A 6,682-nucleotide genomic window follows, 5' to 3' on the forward strand; every position below is an offset into this window, starting at 1 on the left:
GCTAGTCTTTACTGCCACAGATAAATATGTTTCTTTCTGTTTTTCTTAAAACATGTGGACTATCTTTCATTTTTCCTACAAAAAATCGTTCAGTTTCTTCCTACAGTCCTTTAAGAAAAATGCAGCTGGGCGAGGTGGCTCCCACCGATAATCCCAGCACTTTGAGAGGAAGAGACAGGAGGATTGCTTGAGGCCAGGAGTTCCAGACCAGTCTGGACAGCAAAGTGAGACCCTTTCTCTACAAAAATAGAAAAAAAAAAAAAAATGAAATAAATAAAATATAAAATTGGCTGGGCGCGGTGACTCACGCCAGTAATCCCAGCACTTTGGAAGGCTGAGGTGGGCGGATCACTTGAGGTCAGGAGTTGGAAACCAGCCTGGCCAACATGGTGAAACCCCGTCTCTACTAAAAATACAAAAATTAGCTAGGTGTGGTGGTGCACGCCTGTAATCCCAGCTACTCGGAGGGCTAAGCCAGGAGAATTGCTTGAACCCAGGGGGCGGAGGTTGCACCATCTCAAAAAAATGTAATATATTGCATATATATAGTAACATATATAATATTACATATATAGTAATATATGTGTAATATTACATATATAGTAATACATATATATAATATTACATATATATTATATATATAAGTTAGCCTGCTGTGGTGGCACACACCTGTAATTTCAGCTACCTGGGAAGTTGAGATAGGAGGATCCCTTGAGTCCAGGAGGTTGAGGCTGCAGTGCCAGCTTCCTACTCTTAACCTCTCTCTCTTCTCTGAACATGAGTGAGGAAGCACAGAGCCCTGATCCTAAAGCTTGGAATGAGGCTAACCTGAGCATGGTAGAATGGAAAGGGAGAAAGAATCTGAGTCTTTGATGACAACATTGAGCCACTGGTTTGAACTGACATGAAGTGTACCCCATCCCCTAACTGTAGGTTTCATGAACCAATAACCTCCTTGATTGTTTAAGGCAGTTTGAATCATGTTTGCTTTATTTGCAACTGAAGCCAACTGCGTTCAGCAATGAATGATGATAATAATTATGACAATAGATCTCTCAATTCACCTACTACATCCTAAGTGCTTTGGAACCCCCAGCTCTCCATGGTTATTTTCATTTAACAGATGAAGATACCATCTGGGCACAGTAGTTCATACCTGTAATCCCAACATTTTGGGAGGTAGAGGTGGGAGGATTGCTTGAAGCCAGGAGTTCCAGACCATTCTGGGCAACACAGCGAGACCCATCTCTACTAAAAATATAAAAATTAGCTGGGACCTGTAGTCCCAGCTACTCAGGAGGCTGAGGCGGGAGAATCGCTTGAGCCTGGGAGGTTGAGGCTGCAGTGAGCTATGATGACACCACTGCACTCCAGCCAGGGAAACAGAGAGACCCTGTCTCGAAAAAACAAACAGGTGAAAAGTGAAGATGCTGCGGTTCAGGGAGGTTGCATTCAAATAATCACAAGGCCATGGAACCAGTTTTCAAAGTATTTAAAATAAAGTTAGGGTAGGGTGTGACGACTCAAACCTGTAATCCCAGCACTTTGTGAGGCTGAGGCCAGGGGATCGCATGAGCCCGAGTTCGAGACCAGCCTGGGCAACATGGTGAAACCCTGTCTCTACAAAAAAATACAAAAATTTGCTGGATATGGTGGTGCTTGCCTGTAGTCCCAGCTACTCTGGAGCCTGAGGAGGGAGAATTGATTGAGGCTGGGAGGTCGAGGCTGCAGTGAGCCATGATTGTGCCACTGACTCCATTCCAGCATGGGCAACAGAATGAGACGGTGTCTCAAAAACACCACCACCACCACCACCACCACCACCACTAACAAACGACAACAAAAAACAAAGTTAGTTTTTTTTTTTAACAGCTCAGTGAAATAGGTAGGTTAAGTATTATCGCCAGTTTATGGATTAATTAGCAGCTTGGAGAAAATAATTGGCCTGGAGCCCAAGTATGGCTTTAAAACATGAGTAAGGCACTGGCAGAAGTGAAACTAAATAAATGAGCAATCGATATAGTTGTGTTTTTGTTGCCTGAGAGTTACAGTGATTGGGCAAGGGAGGTAACAGTTATTAGGGCACTCCTAAAAAGACTAGTGGATCTCAGACTACCCAGCTATTCCCACGTGCTAAGCAGATATCTTCAAGGCCATTTCTTGGTAATTGTGAGGGCAAAAGGTTTTACACTTTCTCTGTTGCACCAGAAACAGAAGCAAATGCGGCAATGTTGTTCAAGGAATCTTGCAAATTGTAGCTTCCTAGCTCTAAGCTCCAGTTATCTTACCAGCAGCCTCATCAGAAAGCCATATCTCAGCACTGAACTAATCAGAAAGGAAAATGGGGAAAATATCCCACCCATAGAACTGACAAACAATTTCAAATAATAAATTATACAGTGGTGGCATGGTATGAAGAAAATTGCAGCAGTCACATTGGCTCATGCCTGTAATCTTAGCGCTTTGGAAGGCCGAGGCAGGTGGATCACCTGAGGTCGGGAGTTTGAGATCAGCCCGGCCAACATGGTGAAACCCCATCTCTACTAAAAATACTAAAATTAGCCGAGCATGGTAGCAGGCGCCTGTAATCCCAGCTACTCGGGAGGCTGAGGCAGGAGAATTGCTTGAACCCGGGAGGTGGAGGTTGCACTGAGCCGAGATCACACCACTGTGCTCCAACCTGGGCAACAGAGCAAAAGTCCGTCTCAAAAACAAAAACAAAAACAAAAAAAAAGAAGGAAAGAAAATTGCACAAAACAAAGCTTGAAGAAAGGAGGAAAGAGAAGTGTTGTATTTCTGGCTGGGAAGACTAAAACAGACCAACCCAGCAATCCTTCCCAAATTTAAATCCAATTTAATGCAGTTCCAATAAAACATCTACTGACATATTTTGGCATTAAATCAAAATGATCCTAAAGTTCATTTGAAATGGGAAATTAGTAGGGATAACCAGGATTTTAAAAAATAAAGAAAAGGTGACTTGCCTGTATGATATTAAAATATATTAAAAACTGCAAAATATTGGGAAAAAGCAGCCTACAATAACTTAAATTGTTTAAGGGCTTATTAAGTATATGATCTACAAGGGAAGAAAGGGAATATACACATATACACACTTAGACTGGGCAATTTGAATTTCTAGGAACTTACGATGTAGAAAAGCTTGTGTGTGTAGATAGACGGCTACCGAGATGTTCACTGCAGTGCTATTTATAATATGTAAAACAAACAGCTAAGAATATGTTCAGGCCACCTGCAGTGGCTCACACCTGTAATCCCAGCACTTTGGGAGGGTGAGGTAGGAGGATCACCTGAGCCCAGGAGTTTGAGACCAGCCTGGGTGACAAAGCGAGACCCTGGCTCTACCAAAAAATACAAAAAAAATTGAATTGGGTGTGGTGATGTGCACCTTGTAGTCCTAGCTACTTGGGAGGATCTGGCGGGAGGATCTCTTGAGCCCAGGAGTTCGGAGGCTGCAGTGAGCTATGATTGTGCCACTGCACTCCAGCCTGGGCAACAGAGGAAGACTCCATCTCTCAAAATAAATAAATAAAAAGAAAAAGGGGATTATGTTCATATGTTACGATGAGCAAACAGGTTACTAATTTTAAAAGTGAAAAATCTTCAGATGGTAATAACAATGCAAATTCACCTCTTCCCTCCAAAAAATAAAAAATAAAAATAAAATAAGTAAAGGTTATCAGGCATTTCCCTCTTCTCTCTCTCTCACTCTGTCTCTCTCTCACGCCTTCAGCCTGCAAACCTGAAGACTTCCTTTTTCTGAGAAGACATCAGGTTACTTGTTCCCGTGCCCCTGCCCTCCACGACTCCCACTGCTACTGGGCGTCTCGCTTTGGCGGAAGGTAGTGCGAGATCCGAGCAGGCAGCTCCACCATCAGAGCCGAGGAAATGAAACCAACTCGGTCCTGAGTTCCAGGAACTCGGACCGGGTCACCCTCACCCCTGGTTCTTCCCATCACCGCCCAGGAATCCGGCTGCAGCCCCTCGGCCCCGCCGCCTCCTGGGAAGACCCCATGCTCACCTTCGCGCCTCCCGAGGGGTGTGCGTCCAATCTGTCCCGTGCACAGTTCCAAAAAGCTCGCTCTTCCACCTTCTTTCCCACGACCGCCTCCTGCCCAGGCGAGAAGTTTGCAAACGCGAGGCCCACGGGAGTTCCCCTGCGCCCCCTTCCCTGGTGCCCGCGCCCTGCCCTCTGCTGACCGTACCGGACGCCACACGTGGCTGGCGGCGACAAGGCGCCCCGATCCCTACCTGAGGGAAACCCCGGCCACTGCAGCTGCACTTGAGCAGGGTCCCTCCACTCCGCCACTTGGACGGCTGTTTCTGTCCTGTGCCCTCCGGAGGCCACTGCCTCAGGTCTGTGATGCCTGCAGAGAATGCTGCGACACTTCCCCCTCCGACGTGGCTCCAGCTGCCAACCACCAGGCTCACGGTGCCCTGGCTCCCTGGAGCCGCTTTCTAGGCAGCTCGGAGCCACGGCCCCTCCCTTCCTTCCTCCTGTCCTTTCCACACTCTTCCTGCCTTCCCCAAAGTCACTCGGTAACTACGCTGTACACGTCAGTACCAAGCCTTCTTTAGGGGCTGGGGATTCAGAATAGAATAAGGTCCCAGCAACTATTATAACCAGGACACAGTATGAGAAGGACTGGAAGTTTAGAGAAAAACTGAAAGTTGGAGAGGAGCTTCTGGTGTTTCCTTCTCTGTGCTGGATAATATTGGCGGGGTGGGGAGGGTACGAGGGAAGAGACACCAAAGTGGGAAAAAAGTCACTTCCTCTTCTAAGGTCATTGCAGAACATCCTGTTACAGTGTGAGTCAGATTTTCTTAAGATTAACTACATCTTCAGCTAGAAAGTCTAAGTAGTGTTATGCATTTACTCAACAGACTATTTGCCTCTAAAAGAACAGAACTGGGAGCTGGGTGTGGTGGCTCATGCCTGTAATTCCAGCACTTTGGGAGGCGGAGGTGGCCAGATCACCTGAGGTCAGGAGTTCAAGACCATCCTGGCCAACATGGGGAAACCCTGTCTCTACTAAAAATACAAAAATTAGCCAGGCGTGGTAGTGCATGCCTGTAATCCCAGCTACTCGGGAGCCTGAGAGGGGAGAATCGCTTGAACCTGGCCTTGGAGATTCATTTCTTCGCCTTGCTATTGTTCTTCGTCTCCTGCATCATCAGTTTTCTTCCTGTCTTAGGTGAAGAGATTGAGGTGAGGCAGGAGAATAGGGTCTGCAGGCAGGAAACATAAAGCTGATTCACGCTGACTTCTTAGAACTAAATAAAATGGAAACATTTCAGCTATGACAGGAAATATTTTCTTCATTTACATATGGCGTTCACTGAGTAAGTGACTGAGCAACTTCACTTCATCTTCTTCATTTACATAGGGTGTACACCAAGTAACCAATGGGAGCCTCTAGAGGGTATTTAAATCCCAGAAAATTCTGTAACGGAGTTCTTGAGCCCCTATGCTCAGGCTGGCTCCCACCCTGTGGAGTGTACCTTTGTTTTCAATACATCTCTGCTTTTGTTGCCTCATTCTTTCCTTGCTTTGTGCATTTTGCCCATTTCTTTGTTCAAGATGCCAAGAACCTGGACACCTTCAACAAGTAACACAGGTGCCTGTGATTTATTGAAGGAAGACTCTTAGGAGAGTGGTGGGTATGATAGGGCAGAGGAAGAAAAAGTGAAACAAGTATGTAGTCAGTGGAGGCTCCATGGGGAGGTCTGGAATGTGAAGGTCTGGAACAAGAGGCAGCCTCCTTTCTGCCCAGGGCAATTCTTCTGGACGAGGGGGAAGCTGTGTGAGTGTTTAGCTGTCAACACTCATAGCAGCTGCAGGATGGGTATACTGATCTGCTATAAACAAAATCATACAATGTATAACCTTTTGGAAGTTTTTTTCTTTTCTTTTTTTTTTTTTTTTTACTGTCCCACCATCAATGTACAAGACATTCAGTTTCTCTGCATCCTCAGCAGCCTTTTATTTTGTCCCTGCCTGAATTTTTAGCTATTCTAACAGGTGAATAGTGATATATATCATCATGGTTTTTTGTTTTGTTTTGTTTTGAGATGGAGTCTTACTCTGTTGCCCAGGCTGGAGTGCAGTGGTGCCATCTCAGCTCACTGCAACCTCCACCTCCTGGGTTCAAGCGATTCTACAGCCTCAGCCTCCCAAGTAGCTGGGACTACAGGCGTGCACCACCACACCTGTCTATTTTTTGTATTTTTAGTAGAGACAGCGTTTCGCCATATTGGCCAGACTGGTCTCGAACTCCTGACCTCATGTGATCCACCCACCTTGGCCTCCCAAAGTGCTGGGATTATAGGCATGAGCCACCGCACCTGGTCTCATCATGGTTTTAATTGGCATTTCTTTAGTGCCTGGTGATGATGGACATGTTTTCATGTGCTTGTTTGCCATCTGTATAGCCTCATTGGTGAAATGTCTGTCCATGTCTTTTGCCCATTTTTAGTTGAATTCTTTTTAAAAAACTTGAGTTTTGAGAGTTTAAATATTCTAGATATTAGTCCTTTGCCAGATATGTGGTGTTCAAATGGTGGTGGAGTAACTGAACAAAAAAATGAACTTCACCTAAACCTCATATTCTATGCAAAAATTGCCTGAATGGATCAGAGATTTAAATGTAAAATGTAAAAC

The 6,682-nt window shown here is 45.4% G+C and overlaps 1 protein-coding gene across 2 annotated transcripts in view; it reads right to left on the minus strand.

Annotated features, from left to right (window-relative positions):
* Window positions 1-4,799, minus strand: part of MLKL (mixed lineage kinase domain like pseudokinase) — a 29,345-nt gene extending 24,546 nt beyond the window's left edge. The window contains exons 1-3 of one of the 2 annotated variants that reach the window (XM_055099328.2): window positions 4,273-4,741; window positions 4,043-4,132; window positions 1,157-1,393 (exon numbers count right to left, since the gene is read on the minus strand). The gene's annotated coding sequence lies outside the window, so the exon portion shown is untranslated. Of the gene's footprint in view, window positions 1-1,156; window positions 1,394-4,042; window positions 4,133-4,272 lie in introns of both variants that reach the window. The other variant, XM_008954889.5, reaches the window with a different exon arrangement.
* Between the last annotated feature and the right edge of the window lie 1,883 nt (window positions 4,800-6,682).

This window comes from Pan paniscus, chromosome 18, assembly GCF_029289425.2.
Source record: "Pan paniscus chromosome 18, NHGRI_mPanPan1-v2.0_pri, whole genome shotgun sequence".
NCBI classification, from domain to species: domain Eukaryota; kingdom Metazoa; phylum Chordata; class Mammalia; order Primates; family Hominidae; genus Pan; species Pan paniscus.